This window comes from Anolis carolinensis, chromosome 2 (assembly GCF_035594765.1).
Source record: "Anolis carolinensis isolate JA03-04 chromosome 2, rAnoCar3.1.pri, whole genome shotgun sequence".
Taxonomy (NCBI): domain Eukaryota; kingdom Metazoa; phylum Chordata; class Lepidosauria; order Squamata; family Dactyloidae; genus Anolis; species Anolis carolinensis.
In genome coordinates this window covers 311130115-311152985 of record NC_085842.1, presented here as the reverse complement: position 1 = coordinate 311152985, position 22871 = coordinate 311130115, and the positions used below count along the sequence as shown (strand labels likewise).

The following is a 22871-nucleotide window of genomic DNA, read 5'->3' as shown; positions in this document are numbered from 1 at the left end:
TTGTAAAATCATAACCTAATTTGATGTTTAATAGGCTTTTCCTTAATCCCTCCTTATTATCCAACATATTCGCTTATCCAACATTCTGCTGGCCCATTTATGTTGGATAAGTGAGACTCTACTGTATGCAAAAGGAAAAAAACATGGTTGTTCTAAGCTGTCTTTCAATTTAAAAAAAACAAGTCTTTCATCCACTTCACCGTTGAAGTACAGAGGATGAGGTATACATTCTTGACTACTTGCCCGAGTCAATCAATAATTTCTCACTTGAAACTCCATCCTTGCTCTTTAATCATTGTTGTAACGCCTTCATTTGTGCTGAGTGCCTTCATCCAAAACACCTCAGTCCTAATTTCGCTGATGTTTTTGGAATGCTTTCCCCCATCCCCCTTGTTTTTCTTCGGTTTCTGGTGTTCTTTGATGTTGCTGAGAGAGAAGCCTGTGTTGACATACCATCCCAGAGGTTTGTGCATTCATTTTCCATTTGCTCAGAGAGCAATTTAGGGTGATGGAGCAGAGCAAGGTTTGTTGGCAAACTGGGGATGAGAAATGTGCTCGTCCATGCATAATGCCTTTCCAATTACCTATCCAGAAGCTCTTCTGAAATGCATTCTTTGATAGCTGGGTTAACACGCTACCGTCTCTCCAATGCATAAACAACAACATTTGCATCAGCTATCAGCACCTTCATCAGTAGCTTGTCAAAGTAGACATGGTGTGCATCATCATTCTGTGTAGTACATGCTCATAGTAAATTCATTCTCCCAGTGTGCATCCTTGATGTAGCCAAAAGGACACCATCTACACACAACTGCATGAGCAAAAGTTATAATGTATTCCCTGAGATGCAGTGCTTCTTGTGTTGTCGAAGGCTTTCATGGTCGGGATCACAGGGTTGTTGTATGTCGTTCGGGCTGTGTGGCCATGTTCCATGGGCCCGGGCTGTGGCGCAGGCTGGAGAGCAAGCCAGCTGCAACCAGCTGCAATGAATCACTCTGACCAGGAGGTCATGAGTTCGAGGCCCGCTCGGAGCCTATGTTTGTCTTGTCTTTGTTCTATGTTAAAAGGCATTGAATGTTTGCCTATATGTGTAATGTGATCTGCCCTGAGTCCCCTTCGGGGTGAGAAGGGCGGAATATAAATGCTGTAAATAAATAAATAAATAAAAGTATCCTCTCCTGACGTTTCGCCCACATCTATGGCAGGCATCCTCAGAGGTTGTGAGGTATGGATAAACTAAGTAAGGAAAGGAAAGAATATATATCTGTGTAGAGTCCAGGGTGTGGCAAGAGTCCTTTGTCACTGGGAAGCCAGCATTAATGTTTCAGTTAATCACCCTAATTAGCATTGGAAAGGTTTTGTCTCTTGCCTGGGGTCATCCTTTGTTCACTCATTAGCTGTCCTCTGCCCTCAGAGTGTTGGTTCCCATCTACTGTTTTGATTTTAGAGTTTTTTAATACTGGTAGCCAGATTTTGTTCATTTTCATGGTTTCTTTCTTTCTGTTGAAGTTGTCCACATGCTTGTGGATTTCAATGGCTTCTCTGTGTAGTCTGACATGATAGTTGTTGGAATGGTCCAGCATTTCTGTGTTCTCAAATAATATCCTGTGTCCAGGCTGGTTCATCAAGTGCTCTGCTATGGCCGATTTCTCTGGTTGAATTAGTTTGCAGTGCCTTTCATGTTCTTTGACTCTTGTTTGGGTGCTGCGTTTGGTGGTCCCTATGTAGACTTGTCCACAGCTCCATGGTATCCAGTAGACTCCTGCAGAGGAGAGAGGATCCCTCTTGTCCTTCTTGTGTTTTTCAATGTAGAAGGAAAGGTCTGGGATTGGAGGCAGGGCAGATGGTGCCCATTGATTGACTCCCAGTCCCATTGGAGGGATGATGTCCACCAGCAGACTCAATATTGAGCCCAAAGGCTGTCAGTAGTACTGTGGTTTGATTATAGATTTGGTTAAATTGCTCTCTCTGGGAATCTCTACGTCCTCCAATATGAGCCTATGGTTAACCCTATAGAGCTGCAGTGGAGGACCTATAGAGAATACTTCTCTAGGTATTTGTAGGCCATCTGACATGATTCTGCGGTCATCTTCTGGTGGAAGTTCGTCACAAAGTTGTGCTGGAAAGCTTAACAGATTCTGATAAAGGTTCCCTCGTATTTTTAAATTCACAGTTTTTCTACTTTTGTGGGTGTCCTGCACTCCTAATTTTGTTACGTTGCAAAGGTTGGTGGGTTTCCAAAAGCCTAATGAGCACTAAATGTACTGGGTGCTAAGCTCCAGATGATTTGAAAAACCATATCTCTTTGTATGAATCCACTGGAGCCTTGAGAGCCTTGTTGGAGAGCCTTCCTATGGTCCCACCATTTTCATAGGTATGTTAAGTGAAGGTATACCCTCAGGTCAGGGATAAACAGCTTCAAAAAGGCTAAAGGATTGGCAAAATGACACACATGTTTCTTGGCTCAAGAATAGATTTATTCAGGCTTATAGAAAAACAAGTAAAAAAACAACAGAATTCATATGCATATAAAGTGCCTAGCCTAGCCATGTAGGAGAGACAATGGCCAACACTAGGTTTATACTATTTTCTTAAATTGACTACCTAAAGCCACTCCGTGACAACCACAGGAGGATAAGACTTTCCTTGATCTCATTGTTTCCTGCTCTCTCAGGACTGCATCAAATGCAGGGTTCTCCTCCCTCCCCAATTTCTACACAATTTGAAAACAGTTTAAAGATGGAGTACCACAGAGCCCATTATACGATGCAAGACTACTTCTGGTGGTTCCCCATGGGACTCCATTTTTAAACTGTTTCTAAAATGTGTAGAAATGAAGGTTTTGGAGTCAGGGAGCACTCGTCTTCAGAGCTCCCGATTTGCACAGAAATGGCTAAAAGCGCTTATTGTTATTGTTGTTGTTGATGTTGTTATTATTATTATTATTAACGTGAGATGGAAACTGTCAGATTTCCCCATGTTAGTGATGTCAAAATGTGGCCGTGTCTGTGGACACTCTCAAAATGTGTCTCTATGTTCCCTTTATCTCAATTAATCCTCTTGCATGACATTTTAAAGGTAATTAAAAAAATAATTTATTCTTCAGGAATTGCAGAATTTTTATATACAGGCAGTCCACGACTTACACATGACTTATAGTTAAGAATGGGGTTGAGATAATAGGAAGTGAGGGAAATCTACCCCTAGGAAAACTTGCCTCTTCTGAAGCTCTCTCATCAATCCTTGTTTCTACAACAAGCCAAATTTTTCAAAATCTAGTTATCACAGACAGCAAAAGAAATACCACAGGCGTATTAACCCTTCCCTATAATAGGTCAGTCTTGACCCTATGCAAAGCTTGTGTGTGTGTGTGTGTGTGTGTGTGTGTGTGCATAACTACAGAACCTATCTTGTTTGTAACTTGGGGACTGCCTGTATTACCAGTCGCCCTTTTTAAGAGCTAGATTTTGGATTTCTGGAATTACGAGTTTTCCCCTTTGTAATTAAAAGGAAAGGAAAGCAGTATGGGTGGGGATCACACTTGCCTGTGTGATAGCTCAGATAGCTACAGGATTACTGTAGAAATGGACAAAAGTACATCACATGTGAGAGAGGTAAATTTATGACCAATTTCCTTATAAACAGAATGGAATGAAATGCTGCAGTAAGAAGATGATTCTGCCGACTTTCCCTCTCTCATGGGATGATGTCCTAAATATGGCCATATGGGCATATCAGGTAGAAAGCAGCTGCTGATCATGCACTGTCCACTATTTGGGCCAGCCAATCCTGACTTCATTATGATGTAATAGGTAGTGCAGTTGGAGTAAAAAGGATAGTTGTGCTATGGCCTCCTAGGAAATAAAGTGTTGTAGTAATAAGCCCCTTGGAGCTGGCATTTTTATCTGCTTTTTTCTGTGATGCCACCTGCAACCTGCACCACTGTGATTCCAATAAAAAAATGACTTTTCCAAACTCGTGGAATGGAATGTTATAAAGGAAGGCATGATTAATTTACAGAATTTTAAACCATGTTGTAGGGTTCATTGCAAACAGGCAGTGTTTCTCAGCTGAAAACCATAGCCGATACTCCTAGGCATCTCTACTGTTTTTTTTATTTACACTGTTTTCATTCTGCGTCATCCTACATTCAACAGTAAATAATTGTTTATTCCTTCCTGGCACTGCTCTTTGCTGAGATCATCTTGACCTGACATAATGATGTTGCAGCCAGTGTTTTTGTTGTAGATCCTAATTGGGGATGTTTCTTACATTCAGATTTCCAGTATTTAGCTAAACATTACATTTCTCAGCACAACAAAAGTGTAAATCTTCCTTCGAGGAGAACAGATGTGTTAGTGTGGATTTGTGTAGAGAAGGCTGGGAAAACTTTAACAGTCCATATGCTGTTGAAATCCAACTTCTACTATCCCCAACCAGTGGCTAAATTTCATGGGCATTACAATGCATTTACGTCTGAAGGGCCACAATTTCCACATCCCTGGAATATTTGGCTATTTTGTGCATGGAACTTATCTCCTCTGATCTTTGTGTATGCTTTGAATTTGCTGTGAGTGGTCTCTAACCAATGTAGTTGTTGGGTTGCAAGTGAGAAAGAAATCTGCTCTATTGATGGATGCTATTCTCTTGGAGTTGGATGTTGCTTGGATAAATGTTTAAACCTAAATTATATTGTTAGTCCCAAAGGGCAGAGACCAGAAGGTTAATAACCATTCAACAATCGAAAGTATTCAGGCCTTAAACTCAAAAAATTCAAAACATTTTTACTAATTTACTTTCCATTAGATACAGAATTGGAATGGACCAGAGGCATCATCTAGGCCACCCTTTCCAGAAATACAGAACTAAACCCCAAAATCAATGCAAGAATATTGTTTTGGTTTCCATTCAATAGGGAATCATAGAGTTAGAATGGACCACAAGAGTCATCTAGGTCACCCTTGCCAGGAATACACAACTAAGGGCCCTTCCACACAGCCATATAACCCAGAATATCAAGGTATATAATCCACAATATCTGCTTAATAATAATAATAATAATAATAATAATAATAATAATAATAATAATAACAGATCCCAGTAGGGTGGCCTTTTGCAGTTGGCAGATCGTAATTTTGTCAATGCCTATTGTTTCCAAATGCATCATCTGAAAATACATCACACAGTGTTCGACTTGTGATTTTGGGAAGTGTTCGACTTGTGATTTTGTGATACGAAATCAGGCATATCTATCTTATTTGCTGTGTCATAATAAAATAATAATAATAATAATAATAATAATAATAATAATAATAATAATAATAATAATAATAATACTTTATTCTTATATCCTGCCCCATCTCCCCAAGGGGACTCGGGGCGGCTTACAAAGGGACCATGCCCAAACAATATAAAAATACAATAGTAAAAATAAATCCAAACACAGCAATAAATACATCAAGAAAAAGCATACAACCACAACAATTTAAAAACAATTAAAACATGTTCAATGCCCTGCTTTGAACTGCGTTATCTGAGTCCACACTGCCATATAATCCTGTTCAGTGTGGATTTTCTACAGCTGTGTGGAAGGAGCCTAAAGCATCCTTGAAAGATGTATGTCCAGCTATGTTTAAAGACCTCCAGAGACTAAGAGTTTCTCACCCTCCTATTCTACCTCTGAACAGCTCATATAGTATCTCCAAGAGGTTAGAAAGGTGTGGATGGGACACAAGAAATTCTTCTTCCAGGTCAAGATGCTGTCGCTACAAAATAGGAATGGAGGAACTTGAATGTAGAACTGTAATTACCAGGATTTGAAAACTTGTAGCCCTCCAGGTATTATTGAAGTTTCCATCAGCCCCAAGAAGTCTGATCACGGATGAAAATATGGGAGGACAGTGCATTCATCAATTCATCACCATTGGCATGGCTGCAAGTTTCCCATCCTTGGCAAAAAGCATTTCCTTCAGCACATGGTCAGCCTGAAAATTTGTTTTCACAGTATTAGAGCTAGAGCTTGCAATGTACATGCTCTTACATACGTATGTATTTCTAATTTCTCCCAAGATTTCTTAAACGCTAATTTAACATGAATTTAATGTTAATTGTTGTCTTTTTAGTGCAACTGATGATCAAAAGCAAACCTATCCGTAGGTCCTGCTTTCCAAATAGACCTACTACCGTATTTCCCCGAAAATAAGACAGTGTCTTATATTATTTTTTTCTCCCAAAGATGCTCTAGGTCTTATTTTCAGGGGATGTCTTATTTTTCCATGAAGAAGAATTTATATTTATTGTTGAACAAGAAAATTTAACATTTATTATATACTGTACAGTAGTTGTCATCATAAACCAGCATAACCAGACAAACTGTGAATCCTATCAAGAATTTCTTGTTACTACCAATATTTCCATGTACAACAATTTATTGTACGTACATTTACCGATCCTGCATGCTCTGGTGTTCTGTTCGGTGGGCATGCTTCCAAACAAAAACTTTGCTAGGTCTTACTTTTGGGGGAGGCCTTATATTTAGCAATTCAGCAAAACCTCTACTAGGTCTTATTTTCTGGGGATGTCTTATTTTAGGGGAAACGGTAGTGGATCTCCTAGCAGATTCCAATTTACTTCCCCCCCCCCCCCAGCTCCATTTGGCAGGACTGGGTGGGGGTTTCCATGCCAATGGGGTATTGAACCTCTCTTGGTTTTTTGTTTGATCTTTAAAGATGCTATCACAGGTTGAACCTAAGATGGGAGACAGGATTCAATATCTTGGATAACTCTCTGAATGGTCCAGACTAAAAACAAATGGTGGAGTTACCACCAGATGCCCTGGCCTCAGAATTAGAATGTTTCTGATGCTTTATGTTCTGTACTGGAATTTGCTGTAGTTCCAGGTCTTCCCCAAGTGTTTGGTTTTAAACGCTGACACTGTTACAGCATAGGTTTTATTGGTTGTCAATGATGCAGCAGATGGTATACAGTACAAAAACATTCCAGCTCTTTTGCTGATGGGGTCCAGCATCCTCTCACAGCCAATGGTAGAACTGGGCTCCTAAACAACTCATTCTGCCCAGACTATTCCCAGCTGGCAGTAAAATTCTCCATCACTGACTAAATGAGAGCCCTAGACAGGGATGCTTCCCTGCCAGGATGAAGCTAATGGAAGGGTTATATAGTGCAGAAACATGCAAAGAAAATCAAAGTGTGCAAGAATGAGTCACCTCTCCATCCACAGCAGCCAACTATGAGAACTGTGCAAGCAGGTTAGTAACAGAAGAAAATTATCTTCCCTAGTTCTGTTCCCAGCCTTCATAGCTTTTCTCAGTCTAAACTTCCAAACAAATACTGTACCAAAAAACCCCCAAGATCAAACAAAGTCATTCATACACAATAACTCTTTCCCTATCATTGAAGTCTTGTTATAATTTAGCTGAGATGCTAAGACCTCATCTATTTTGGCCACTTAATCTAAGGCAGAAGTTCTCAACCTGGGGTCCCCAGATGTTTTTGGCTTTCAGCACCCAGAAATCCTAACAGCTGGTAAACTGTCTGGGATTTCTGGGAGTTGTAGGCCAAAAACATCTGGGGACCCCAGGTTGAGAACCACTATTCTAGAGCCATTCTGGAATATTATGCTCCAAACTGACCCTGGATTGACAGTGATGATGACCACGGACATCAATTTGAACTTTCTGCAGTGCTGTTTTGGTGTCCAGCCATAGATCAGTGGTGCACAACTTGTGGCCCTCCGGGTGTTTGGGACTCCAACTCCCAGAAATCTTAGCTTGCTTGTCCAATGGTCAGAAATTCTCGGAGCTGGAGTCCAAGTTGTGCACCATTGAAACAGACCTGGCTGGACCATGTTACTGTCTCCATTCCCCATCGGTCTTAGAACTCCCTGTGAGTGCCTGGCCATTGCAGTTGTGTCTTCTGAGATCATAACACCCATGTGACCATAAAGGAGAAGATAGAATAACCCTCTCCTTATTGTTCATTGTGTGGATGCCCCATTCTGACCTCAGCAGATATTACCATGTCAACCAGGTGCTTAAGGAGCTCCGTGGTGACCAAGGAGTCATGACAGCAATTTGACACATCTGTTCTGATCAGCTCAGGGAAGGGGGGATGTCAGGGTTGGATGTGTGGACAACAGATTAGACCAAAGTGGACCAGATCCAGATGTCCAGGTGAACACAAAACATGTACCCCAGAGTTTCCTACAAACTCCAGAGCACCCCTTGATTTCGCTTAGTATGGACCAAAGTTGAGTTAAAGGATAAAAACTCCAGATATTTACCCATGTGTTATGTGTCAGGAGCGGATTCAGGATGACTACGGCTTTGTGTGTATGTGTAAACTCCAAGCCTATTTGCCTGATCTCCTTGCAATGGATCAGCAAACAGATAGGCTTATGCCTGCCGCATGTGCCCAGCTTGTGGGCTTCTCAGAGGCAGCTGCTTGTCAGCTACAGGAAACACGATGCTGGACTAGATGGACCTTTGGTCTGATCCAGGAGGGCTTTTTATATCCTTCAGAGGTTTTTGAAAAACGAATGCATATGCTTCCATGCCCATTAGCTGTACAATTGATCTTGCCTGCTGGGATCTCAAGCTGTTTGATGTCTGAGTACTTTACTCACAGATCCCCTGGTAGCAAACAGGAGAGAGAAAGAATACCATGTTTAAGGATATAGTATTATAACAGGAGTACAATAAATATGCTCCTAAGTACAGGTTCCTCTTGCTTTTTGATGGTTGGCTTTTCAACAATGTGCTCTTTCAACTCTTCTTTTTTTTAAAAAAAAAAATAAGCATAGTCCATTCATTTGAAGTATGGTCCACTCTTTCGATGTATTTCCAAAATCTTCCATATTTTTCAGTGGTCAAAATGCATTTTGATGCTCAGATCAGCCAGCTAAGCGGGTGATGCCTGGAACAGGCAATGTTTGATCTGCAATCTCAGTGTACAAACAAGGACTCCCTTTTGTTCATAGCGGGCATTTATATTGCTTTAGCAATAGAGCAGGCGGTGCACATCTTTCCCAAAGTATAAAATGAAAGAGCTCTTCTGTGTTTGTCCAAGGCCAGGAGCAATAAATTCACATCGGTGCCATGAACTGTCAATGGGTTTGCAGCCGTTGTTCATTGTTTCTGCTGCCGTCTCCATTCCATTCATCTAGGGCTGGGTGCGATTTTTCCTTGTCATACTTTAAAAAAATACAGTTTTTCTCCAGTTACCTGCTTGCTGTAATGTACTGTGTTATTATTGGTTTTGTTGTTGTTGTTGTTATCAACAACAATAATAGGGTTGTTGTATGTTTTCCGGGCTGTATGGCCATGTTCTAGTAGTATTCTCTCCTGATGTTTCGCCCACATCTATGGCAGGCATTTTCAGAGGTTGTGAGGATGCCTGCCATAGATGTGGGCGAAACGTCAGGAGAGAATACTTCTAGAACATGGCCATACAGCCCAGAAAACACACAAAACCCTGTGATCCCGGCCATGAAAGCCTTCGACAACACAACAACAATAGCAGAACTAGTGGAAACAAACATGCAGAAGAAAACAATGGGCCAAAAGAGGGATAACAAATACTCTTGGTTTCCTTGTTTGCTGTTGCATTTGGGAAGAAAGGCACTTATAACAGCTACAGTAGAGTCTCACTTATCCAACATAAACGGGCCAGCAGAATGTTGGATAAGCGAATATGTTGGATAATAAGGAGGAATTAAGGAAAAGCCTATTAAACAGCAAATTAGGTTATGATTTTACAAATTAAGCACCAAAACATCATGTTATACAACAGATTTGACAGAAAAAGTAGTTCAATACACAGTAATGCTATGTTGTAATTACTGTATTTACGAATTTAGCACCAAAATATCACGATGTATTGAAAACATTGACTCCAAAAATGTGTTGGATAATCCAGAACGTTGGATAAGCGAGTGTTGGATAAGTGAGACTCTGCTGTACTTGGAAAAGCCAACGACTGGGAAATTTTAGGAAATTGAAGAAAAAAGTAACTTCTCTATAGTACTGATTTGTATGTAGCATTGCTCTGGCTCCTTGTGGTGATGGGTTTTTTTTAAATCTTTATTTTAAGATTGATATGAATCATCAGTGTTCAAGCGACTATACTCCAGTCATATTAAGTAGCAAACATATACAAATAAAAGAACTAGCAGTGAGAAATTAAAATATTCTGTCCATAATATCAGCAAGGTGAGGTCCTACTGTTAGCTCCAGCTTCTGCCAAGCTAGCAGTTTGAAAATATGCAAATGTGAGTAGATCAATAGGTACTGCTCCGGCAGGAAGGTAACGGCACTCCATGCAGTCATGCCAGTGGCCACATGACCTTGGAGGCGTCTACGGACAATGCCGGCTCTTTGGCTTAGAAATTGAGATGAACACCAGTCCCCAGAGTCAGACACAACTAGACTCAATGTCAGGAAAAAACCTTTACCTTTATCCAATATCGGTAGAACATTGGAGATTCATCTATAAATTCATTGCGAAATAAATGCTCAGTTTACTTGCTAGCAGTTCCTAGAGTCATTTCTTTCTTTTTTTATCATCCCAAATCAATTTCTTCATGTGATCCATTAACTATAGTCAGCTATGACAGATTCTGAGACCAGGCATATTTCTGGTGATCCATGTCTTGAAAATATTCAAAAATAAAATCCCAAAAGCAGTTTGAGTTTCCCATTTTATATATTCAAAACCAAGCTTTGTCAAAATCAAAGAGCCAATACGTCACCCTTATAATATACATACTTAACAGCTCTCCAAACAACTGGGCCGAGAGTGTATGAACTAGATACAATATACATAGACTGGCTCTACACTGTAGAATTAATGCAGTTTTACTCCACTTTAACTGCTGTGGCTCAATGCTATGGGCTTTTGGGATTTGTAATTTGGTGAGGCACCAGTACTTATTGACAGAGAAAACTAAAGATCTTGTAAAGCTACAATTACTGTGATCTTTTAGCATTGAGTCATAGAAGTTAAAGTGGGGCCAAACTGCATTAATTCTACATGGAGATGTACCCCTTGTTGTCATCATATTTTCTATGAGAAACAAAGCACAGTCATTCAATGTGTGTGTGTTTGTGCGTGGGTGTGCTTCAAATCATCAAATCTCATGTCTGTCTTGATACTTCATGTGAAGATTGATAGAGTTTTATGGTAATGTTATTCTGATGAAAGGGTTCTTCTTGAGTTCCCCATCTCTAAGATTCTTTACAAAACTTCCCGAAAGCACTTTATGATGAGAAATGGACGTAGTGGCGAGGAAGAAAAAGTTCAAACCGCACTTAAAAGCAAATCAGATCAAATGAAATGAGTAAGAGGCAAAGTTGTCATATGTGCGATTTCCGTTCATTGATCTCAAAATGGCACTCATTTAGCCTGTTTCCCGTTGTATGAAAGGAATTAACATAACAAAAAGATGTCAATGAGATGTGGTAGGCTCACTTCTGGATTATTTTTAGCTTGAATGGGCCTTCCTTTAATATTAAAAGCTTTATATATCACCAATAACAACGTAGAAAGTGTAGCTTTCAACCCTTTTATCTGACATAGTAAATATAAACACAGTTAAGAAAGTAGTCAAGTGTCCAACTGGATCATGGGATTTATTTTAATTTTTTCAGAACAGCTAAGTAAAATTTCACCCAGAAGACAATGGACCATTTACCCTGCCATTACACATATGGGTTTTGTATGTTTTTTTCTTGTTCACCATTCCTGTATCTTCACTGTGATCTTGTGAAGTAGATTGGCTAAGAAAGCAATACAGTTACAAAAAAAAATATTTACATCACATCTCAGACATTTTAGAGATAAACAGATTCTGGTCAAGATGACAAAAGTTAATAATAAAGAACACATGAAGTAAGAGATATGTGTCAATGTGAGATTTGTGTAATGAGAGTGTTTAAATGTAATTTGTGCCATGCTTGTATTGCAATCAGATTGCATCATCCAGAGTGTGTAATAGTGTGTAAAGAGTTAATCACTAATGAGCTATGATGAACTTGGTGTGTGTGGCTGGAACTAAGGAGGATCCAGACACAAGAGTATGTGCATATCTATTGCATCAGTTCAGTCTGTCTTGAGTTCGAGTCAAGTTTCAGATCTGTTGGAGAACATATCAGTCCTGTGTTTGTTTGTCGTCTGCAAGAGTCTGTTTGTGCTGTTTACTGCTCCATTCAGTAAAGCTTTGTATATTGCATTTACTGATGTCTCGAAGTGTTGCTTCATTCTGCGCTCCATTGTTTTTCATACTACTACTGCTGTGCTGCAATACTCTGACAATATGGCACTATTGGGAAGGAGACAGAAAGAGACTATGGTCAGCCCTCCATATGTGTGGGCTTGACTTTTGAAGATCTGACTAAATTTACCTCTTTCCGACTCTCCAGACCCTCCAGTGATTATGGTCAACCTCTGGCAGACATTGGCTGAGAAAACAATAGAGTAATTAAACTTCTGGCAGAAGTTGACTATTGATTCATTCTTGAGGCCTAGCGATTCCTAAAATGAACACCTTGCTAGGGATTGTATGGTGACTCTCTAATGGAAGTTGACAATCAAGTCATGCTGAATACCCTGTGATTCCTAAAGATAACACCTCTTTAAGAAGACAACAGAGAGGTTCTGTCTTTAGACTCGAGGTCCTCCACCATGATTTTGTGGTGAACCTCTAGTAGAGGTTGGTCATAGAATCATGCTGGAGACCTAGAGATTCACAACTTTGCACTAGCAGTCTATAGGTGCTCCAACGCAGCTCCATGGTGCATTAGAAGTTAACCATAGGGACATGCTGGAAAACCTAGAGATTGCTAAAGAAAATACCTTTCTAGGAATCTCTAGGTCCTCCAGTGCAATTGTATGGTGAACCTCCACAAAAATTATCCAATGGAAGTTAACCATAGAGCCACTTTGGAAGGCCTGGGACCTCATCACATTTAGGTCACAATTGCAGGCTATAGTGGGGGGATTTGCCATGGATCATCATGGCAAATCCAGCATGGGGTGTGGGAAACCCAGTGCCCCGCATCGCCCCTCACCTCACCCCATGGGGGGAAGCATTGTCACCCACCTTCTCCCCGTTCTTCTCTATGCAACACGGGAAGCCTCCTGTGTTGCTGGCACTGCCTCTTATGACAATTTGGCCTCACTTCAGGCACGGAGCCCCGTTGAAAGTAGATTGACGTGATGGGATCTGTTGGGCTCCATATCTGAAGTGAGGTCGAACTGTCCTAGGATGATCCGTGTGATGAAGTCGCTAGATATTCCTAAAGAGAACACTTCTCTAGGAATCTGGATGATGTTGATAATGAGGTCATGCGGAAGGATCCAGAGATTACTAGAAAGGTAATCTCTCATTTAACTTACGTGTATTCTATCCCAGAAACTGGACTGAAATAAACCTTTGGCAGAACGGATTCAAAGCAAACTGATGAAAACCAAAGTTGTCTTACTGGGTGCTGTCTGGTCTATTATATTACTCGAAATTCATTGTTTAGCCACCCACCTTGTGCATATAAGGTTATCTGGACAATCTCTTCCTGAATTACAGATATCTGGCCAGAGTTTTCCCATATCCCTTGCTCCTCATTTAGCACCAAAATTGCCGCCTGGATGGGTTACTCATTTCAGTGATGTTCTTTTAAAGTAAGGAATCCCAGAAGGTTAATCCACTTAATCTTGTTATTGCTGTAGGTGATTGTTCTGGGCTGCTGCTAAAGCTGGTTCCCCTGGTACAACCTTTGATTTCCCAGTGCGTCATGTCAGCTGCTAAAAGTCACTCGGAATAACATTGTGTTCCACTGTCTGCTATTTTAGGATTTTGGCTTATGTCTGGATTTCTCCCTCCCTTTACAATTCTAATTCCTTAAGGAAATTGGGCTATATTACTCCTTAAAAGGCACATCACATATAGATGTCTCTTCAAGAGAGTAATGTTTTGTGGAAAGAGGCTTTTCACTGCCAATTAGAAGCAATATTTTCTGGGGGTGTGGTTTAGGATATTTCTGAAATCAGAAATCAGAATGTAATCAGGCCTGCTACATTTTCAGGTTTTTGGCACTTCTGTTCTCTGATTCCCAGTACGCAGTGAAAAAATAGATTAGCCCATGCCAAGGTATACAACTGGGAGAGGATCCTTATTTGCATCGTATTTTCCCAATCTGCATACATTCTATATATCTCTCAGTAATAATGCACGTCATGATGAGTTCATTTTAAGCTACTGCACATGTCCTTGGGTGAACTCACCTCAGTGTGAGCTTACTTTCGAAAAACTCCTCTCGTTCACATTATTGGCAACCACATAGTACTGGTGGCTTCACTTTTCCCCCTTTCCATTATGAATGCAAATATACATATTTCTGTCTAAGTTGTCTTTAGTCATCCTATTATGATGACAAGCACTAATACCAACATTCAAATATACTGATATGTAATTATTCACATATATATTTCAATGTTGACAAATTTGCAATTAAAAATCCAACTGTGACCGATTCTACTTCCTCATGCAAACAATTACATAACCTGCTAGCTGTTTTCACCTCCACTTTGGGGCCACCTCAAATGCCTCCAACACCAATGAGAAGTCACTTATTGAGGGCAGCCATGAATAAGAAACCCTGGAAGTCATGGAGATGTTCACCCAGAATGCATGACGAAAGGCAATTATTTTGAAAGTGGTTTAAGAGCCAAAGAACTAGTTGGGATGGGAATAGTCATGGAAACTTCACCTCCAGATAGCAGCTAATACATGGTGAGTCAGATTATTTTTCTCCATATAGACAACCCCCAAGACATCAGGTGCATCCACACTATAGAATCAATGCTGTTTGTCAACACTTTAACTGCCATGGCTCAGTCCTATAGAGGTAACACATTGCATGTATTCCTCTGAACCTCTAAAAATCCAATACAGAAGGTTAGCTATGAGTCTTTTTTAAGTTTGGTGATTTAGTTGTGGTTCTCCACTGTAACACTCAATTTGGCCCTAAGAGTCTTATAGGTAGGGTTAGAGGTACATTCTGAACCTCTTATCTTCCAAAAGTACATCTTGATACAATATAAAAGCCTGTTAAAAATCTTAAAAGTTCCCAGCAGAAAGCTATTTGGAGCAGTTGCTGCCATTATGTAAAACTTGTGGGCAAGATTATGAAAGCCAAATATTGTTCGCTGGCTTGGAAAGAAGGAGTTTGGTAAATACCTGGGATTTTGGGATGGATATGTGCTTGGCAGCCAGATTGTTACACAACAGTATGAAATTATGGGGATGGCAGGAGAGAGAGTATTATGGATCAGTATGGATGAACTAGAAGATTTGGAAATGTTCTCACTGCATTCATTTCAGAGCTGCACATTTCTTCTTCAAACTCCAACAAGAAAAATAACCCCAGTTTTAAAGCCGGTACACAAGTTGCTTATGTATTGTCCTGACTGCTGTATGTATGTGTATGTGAGAGACATTATAGGGATATTTGTCATTTATATTCAGAGTGCATGAGGGCTAGTATAGAATGAGCTTGTAGTAAGGATAGGACTGGGTTGTTGTGTGTCTTTCGGGCTGTGTGGCCATGTTCCAGAAGCATTCTCTCCTGACGTTTCGCCCACATCTATGGCAGGCATCCTCAGAGGTTGTGAGGGATAGGACTCTTTGGTGGGATTAGAAGCATGAAAATGCTAATGAAAGCTGTTTTTTAACATTTGGTTATTTGTAGATTTGATTAAGATGTTCTTTCTAGGAGTCCCTGAAGTCTCTGAAGTGTAACTGTGGTTGACTTCCACCAGAAGTTGAGTGCAGAGTCATGCTGGGGGTCCTAAAGATTCCTCAAGAGAACTTCTCTCTAAGTATCTCTAGGGATGCATCTAAACCAGTGGTTCTCAACCTGTGGATCCCCCGATGTTTTGGCCTTCAACTCCCAGAAATCCTAACAGCTGGTAAACTGGCTGGGATTTCTGGGAGTTGTAGGCCAAAACACCTGGGGACCCACAGGTTGAGAACCACTGATGTAAACTGTTTTACAAGGTCTTTAGTTTCCTCTGTTCAAGAGTGTTGGTGCCTCACCAAACTACTGCAGCTTCCAGGATTCTATAACATTGAGCCATGACAGTTCAAATGTAATCTAGGTCCTCTAGTGTGATTATGTAGTTACTTCAATGGAATCCATTCCACCCACCACCTCATGTTATTTGGCCAGTGTAGCTGAATTTTTAATCTTTGCTCCAAAAATACCCCCTCTGAAGTGTTGGTGGGTCTCTCTAAATCAAGGGTGTCAAACTCATTTTCACTGAGGGCTACATCAGCCTTATGGTTGCCTTCAAAGGGCTGTTCAATCCATGGACAAAGAATCCATGGATACAGAGAGTGAACTATAATTTTTACGTAGTGGTCACTGTTCTTTAGTTTTTACCCAGTTTGGGTCCCCAAGTGATGTTGAACAACAACTCCCATTACTTTTGATGATCTGCCATGTGGACTGGAGAAAATGGGAATTGCAACTCATCTGCTTCTGCAGTTGAGGAAAGGTTAAAGGACATTTTGAAGTCAGACATAATTTTCCTAAATTCAGACCCCACTATCCTGTGTAAACAGACCATATGACACAGCCTTCCAGATGTTATTGTATTACAACTCCCATCAGCTCTAGTGATGATGTCTAGTGAAGAGTTGTATTCCACCATCTGAAGGACCACATAAAATTATATGGTTTCCACAGGCCTTGAGTTTGACACATGTGGTCTTAATCTCCAGTGTGATTCTATGGGTATGCTTCTGATCCAAATATAACCAAAATATAGGGTTTGGTATTATCCGTAGTTTTCAGGTATCAACGAGTGTTCTTGGAATGTATCTCCCATGATTATGGGGCTCATAATGTAATTGAATGTATATTTGATCATGGAATATTGAAGGTGGAGAACAAATCTACTCTTCTCCTGTGCTTTCCATCTGATTCATTGGCCTGCCCATCTGTGGATGTTGAACTCACCTTGAAGCTCACAGATACATGATGAATTTTCAGTTCTTCTCTCCTTTCCTTTTCCTCGGTTAAGCTGTATCATAACTGAGAACAGAGACATATTGGCAACTCCCGGGGCCTCCAGGGAGAGAGGGCAAGGTCTTAATTAGATGCTGACTGCCCAAGAAATCTGACGCAGGATTCCCTCCATTCCTCATGTCACCTTGGTCAAGCTCTTTGAATAATTCATAGCCACGAGTGCTGTTCTCTTGCCCATCACCTCCAATCTGCAAAACCCAAATGACAGGACCTGTCTCACTGTTATGTCTGAGCTATTTATCTTATTTAACCAAAAAAAGTTTGAAAAACTAGGGCAGCTAGCTGACTAAAAGACCTATTCAGCAGTAATTCTCACTGAATAAAGTGGACCTAGGACTGAATAGCCTAAAAGCATCAGATCCTGTCTGATCCTGGAAGCTAAGCAGGTTAGGTTATAGTTAGTACTCAGATGAGAGATCACCAATGAATATCAAGTGTTGTAAACTATAGTTCAGAGGAAGAAACTGGCAAAACAATTTCAGAACATTATTTTGCCTAAGAAATCCTTGTTAAATTCATTTTCCAGAAATTGACAGGTGACTTGAAGACATGCACATGCGCGCACACAGAGGGGTCTTGCCCCTATGTAAATGGAAATAGGATTACAGCCTTAGTCCATAATGGCATTGCTTTTTTAAAAAAAATGAATTTACATATGTATTGGAATATTTCGTTAAAATGTTTTTGTGGTTTCTGGAGGAAGGTAGTCTTTTTATTCTGGTAACAACACAAAAAGAACATTTACTCATCTTGGCTACGAGAAATTGAAATCTTCCGGTAATGAAAATGACTTGGAGGTTCCTAGCTTTGCTCCAAGGAATATAAAAGCACGAGTACATTGAACAGATCACTTTGAAATAATGCCTTCCTGTGTTTCATTTTGTAAAATGCATTTGATTATAAGCAGTATGCCTGAATCAAAGAAATGTTTTTAATCTCCACGGAACAGATAAAGCACAAATAGAACACAATATACTTGCTCTGAAAAATAAACTACTACACTCGGGCCTTTTCTCGTTCTTTGATTCTATGTCCTTTCCATACAGTACATTAAGGAAATATTGGAAAGCATGAGGCATGGTCTTGAAATTATCATTTTTGGCTTGGGGAATGTCAGCCTTGTGGTCCATTACCTCAGTTTAGTAGCTTCTTGTATCAACATGCAAGAATTGTTCCTAGTTTGGACTACAAATTGCAGCAACACCCCTGGGGAATTTTGAGAGATATAGTTCAAGCAGGTAACTTTTCCAGACTGTGCTCTTAGAGGTTGTTTTTTCATATCAGGAGCAACTTGAGAAACTTCAAGTCGCTTCTAGTGTGAGAGAATTGGCCGTCTGCAAGGACGTTGCCCAGGGGACGCCCGGATGTTTTTGATGTTTTACCATCCTTGTGGGAGGCTTCTCTCATGTCCCCGTGTGGGGTGCTGGAGCTGACAGAGGGAGCTCATCCACACTCTCCCCAGATTCGAACCAGCAACCATCAGGTCAGCAACTCAACCTTCAACCAGCACAAAGGTTTAACCCATTGCTCTCAGGTGAGAAAATATGACATTAATTATTCTTGTTTTGTTTAGTTGTTTGTTGTGTTGCTTGTTTTGTTGTTTGAGATTCTAATTGATGGTATAATAATGGCTGGCTGGAGTGGATAGGATACTGAGAAATGATCATTGCCTTGGCCAATCTAAATGCCTGTCTGAAAGGCTGTATTTACTGCACTTACCCTTTGTCAGGCTTTGCAGATGGCAATTTCTAAGTGCAGTCTATCTTCGTCTGCAATTGATTGGATTGATTTTGCTGTTGGAGTTGGCCAGCGAAGGCTGTTCCCAAACTTCTTTCTCAGACCACTCTGCTTTCCACGCAGGACAGGTCTATTTTTATGGCCAGGAGAAAACTTCCATAAATAGCTTGTTGTGAGCATTACTTCCCTCCTTCTGACTGCAAGTGGAGGACATGGCTGATTAGGAGCCCTTTTAGGCTAATCACGAGAGCCTTATTATTGCAGTTGGAAGTGGTTAAGCAGTTCGGCTTGTTTCCATTTCCCCTAGTATTATAGTATGGACTTTTGGAGGCTGTTCTGTTTCGGCTGTGAGGCATCCCTTTCCCAGTGCAAGCTGCTGCCGCCCACTCAGTGCTTACTACACTTGGGAATAAATACGAGACTTTCAGCACTGCAGCGTACACAACCTGTTCCTCACAGATTCTCCTTCCTCTGCCTGAAGGAAATTGATCCAAGGAAGGCTGTTTGCTAACAGCATCTTGTTGAGATCTAGGCAACTGGTGTGCCAAACTGATGTTGCTAGGTTTTATTCCACACCGTGTGCATTTGCTTCACTCTCGATGTAGGAGAGGATTTCCCTTGAAATGATATCTTGCTTTTTTGTCTTGGATTTCAGACTTTGAAAAATCAACAAGCTCTAGTAAGACCCCTATATCTAGTTTCACGTATTTGCAGCAGATGGGGAAAGGTTTCACTAGGAATTTGCTATGTCCTCATTGTGTTTCTATGACATACTTCCCTGAGAAGTCACCAAAGTCTTGGATTTCAGACTTTGAAAAATCAACAAGCTATTGTACCGTGTTTCCCCGAAAATAAGACAGTGTCTTATATTAATTTTTGCTCCCAAAGATGCGCTAGGTCTTATTTTCAGGGGATGTCTTGGTTTTCCATGAAGAATTCACATTTATTGTTGAACAAAAAAAATGAACATTTATTATATACTGTACAGTAGTTGTCATCACAAACCAGCATAACCAGACAAACTGAATCCTATCAATAATTTCTTGTTACTACCATTATTTCCATGTACAACACTCTATGGTACGTACATTTACCAATCCTGCATGCTCTGGACTTCTATTTGGCAGGCATGCTTTCAAACAAAAACTTTGCTAGGTCTTACTTTCGGGGAGGCCTTATATTTAGCAATTCAGCAAAACCTCTATTAGGTCTTATTTTCTGGGGATGTCTTATTTTAGGGGAAACAGGGTAAGACCCCTGTATCCATAGTTTCACGTATTTTCAGCAGAGGGGGAAATGGTTTTTCTAGGAATTTGCTATGTCCTCCATGGGTTTCTATGGCAAACCTCCCCAAGAAGTCACCAAAGCCTCTCCCCGGAAGATCTAGCAAACTCCTGGAGAAGATATCTCTTGGAATCTCTAGATCAGTGGTTCTCAACCTGTGGGTCTCCAGATGTTTTGGCCTTCAACTCCCAGAAATCCTAACAACTGGTAAACTGGTTGGGATTTCTGGGAGTTGTAGGGCAAAACACCTGAGGACCCACAGGTTGAGAACCACTGCTGGATCCTCCAATACACCTTTATAGTATATTGAGACCTGAATTCATGTTATTTAATGGCATCTGGTCATATCTATAGTTTCAAGTAATCTATCCCCTATTGATACATTTTTCATGTATATAATAATAATAATAATAATAAAACTTTATTTATACCCCGCCACCATCTCCCCAATGGGGACTCGGGGCGGCTAACATGGGGTCATGCCCAGAGCAATACAACATAATAAAATATAAAAACAACATATCATAACACCATTTAAAATACAATAAATAATAATAAACAGAACATCAAGAAATCAAAAAAAAAAAAACAATAAATCAAGGGCAGGCCGCTTGAACACAAAGATAAAACCCGGAGTGAGAGGGACAGAGAAGTACTCCACTATGGGCAGGGACATTTGGAAGGGGTAATCTAGAGGATAGAAGTTCGGAGGGGAGTAATACGGAGATATATGACAGAAATTACTCACCGAAAGCACAATGGAAGAGCCATGTTTTCAATTCTCTCCTAAAAGCTAACAGAGTGGGAGCTTGCCTTATTTCAGTAGGAAGTGAGTTCCACAATCGGGGGGCCACAGCAGAGAAGGCCCTCTCCCTTGTACTTACAAGGCGAGCCTGGGATATAGGCAATGGTGATAACAGGGCCTCTCCGGATGATCGCAAGGAACGGGCAGGTTTATGGAAGGAGATACGATCACGGAGGTAGGTGGGTCCCAAACCGTTCAGGGCTTTATAGATGATTGTCTGCACCTTGAATTGGGACCGGAAGATGAACGGCAGCCAGTGGAGCTCCTTAAACAAGGGAGTGGATCTCTCCCTGTATATGGGATATTTAGTATTTGTTGAGTTATCTTTAAAATAACTGTGTTGTTTAGTTGCCATAGAAACATATTTCTGAACATCTCCTACAAGGAGAAGTTACTCAGGGTGAGAATGGAGGTAAGATGAAGACAAAGATATAATAGGGCCAAACCCAACCATTTTGCTGCTTCAATCTAGAGTCCTACTTGCTTCCATCCCCACATCAAGGTGTACAATACGCAACTATTAGGAAGAGCAATGTAGCCACTTGGTACGATTCTTCTTATGTACTTCTACCACTGAAAAGAGAGACTCCCAAGAATATACAGATGTTGGTCATCAAAGTCTAGATACCCTTGAAGAATATACAGAAGTTGGTCATCTAGGAACTTTAGTAAAAAAAAAATTGGCTGTCTGCAAGGACGTTGCCCAGCATCTGGTTACAGTTTTAAGATGAAAAATGAGCTGCAGAGTTTCCATGTAAGATGTGCCACATCTAGGTTGGTTTCAGATGATCTAACATTGGTTTTGCAGTTCTTCTTTTGGCCAAAATAGCAGTTTTATGATTTTTGGATCCAACTATATTTTCCATCAAGGACGTTAAGAGAAATACATTGCTTTACAATCCCAATTTTGTCAGGAAAGTGGATGGGGTGGGGGCAGAGTGTATAAGAGAATGAAACTGTACTAAAGGATATTATTTCAATAGAGCAACCAGTACTCACAATTAATGTGCAAAACGCATAATTCATATAGTTCATTTAGAGTAATAAAAGCCACTGTTGTATTTGATGCATTTAAAAGGATTTAATGAAAACCTGGCTGTTTATAGAAATACTTATAAGTCTGATAAAAACTAGCGTTCTAGCAAAAGCTACTACTTCTATTACTGCGTACAGCTCTTTACAAATTAAATTGTACTATACTCTCTATGTGGGCGGATTTGATGTACACCGGAGATGCTGCCACAATCTCAGCGATGACACAAATAGAGAAGGAGGCATACAACAGCTTTATTTCAAGGAACGCTTAGCCATTGGGGATGATTTACTTAATTGTTACAGGCAAACTCCTATCTTCTTCTGTAAGGAACACAGATATATGATTCATATATATATATTGAATTGTTCTTACCATCAGGAGGTTCTTCCTAACGTTTAGATGGAATCTCATTTCCTACCATTTGAATTCACTGTTCTATGTCTTTGTCTCCGGAGCAGCACAAAACAAGCTTTCCCTCTCCTCAATGGGACATCCTTTTAAATATTGATGAAAGGATGCCACATTGAGGATGATAACCATTCAAATATATGCGTTCACACAATGCTCAGTTTTATATCAAGGTAATATTGCATATCCTGGGACACTTGTGGCCAAGCAACCATAGCCAAGTTGGCAAAAGTCATTAATGAGGATGAACCCGAAACCTAGGCATAGCCATTGTCTTCCCAAAGAAGACACACAGATTGGCCTGTATATATATACTTTATTTATATTCTTCTCTATCTCCCCAAGGAGACTCAGGGCAGATTATAGAACACACATACAGCAAGCATTCAATGCTGTTAAACAATAAATAAGGACAAAGAATACACAAACAGAAGTAAAGGCATTTCCTATTTTATTTCTGGCATCTTGGAGGCTGTGCTTCACTCCTGCCATGGATTGG

At 40.4% G+C, this 22871-nt stretch overlaps 1 protein-coding gene and 1 long non-coding RNA gene across 3 annotated transcripts in view; one reads left to right on the top strand and one right to left on the bottom strand.

Annotated features, from left to right (window-relative positions):
* mapk4 (mitogen-activated protein kinase 4) overlaps nucleotides 1–22871 on the top strand; it is an 87057-nt gene that overhangs the window by 18982 nt on the left and 45204 nt on the right. Inside the window, exon 1 of one of the 2 annotated variants that reach the window (XM_062972556.1) lies at nucleotides 20590–21340. The exons of the other annotated variant lie outside the window; for it this stretch is intronic. The gene's annotated coding sequence lies outside the window, so the exon portion shown is untranslated. Of the gene's footprint in view, nucleotides 1–20589; nucleotides 21341–22871 lie in introns of those variants that run through there. 2 annotated transcript variants of the gene reach the window in all.
* On the bottom strand, nucleotides 16599–18971 carry LOC107983523 (uncharacterized). The gene is made up of 2 exons (XR_001730903.1): nucleotides 18822–18971; nucleotides 16599–17290 (listed from the first exon to the last, which is right to left on the bottom strand). It is a non-coding gene; the product is annotated as an uncharacterized LOC107983523 (long non-coding RNA).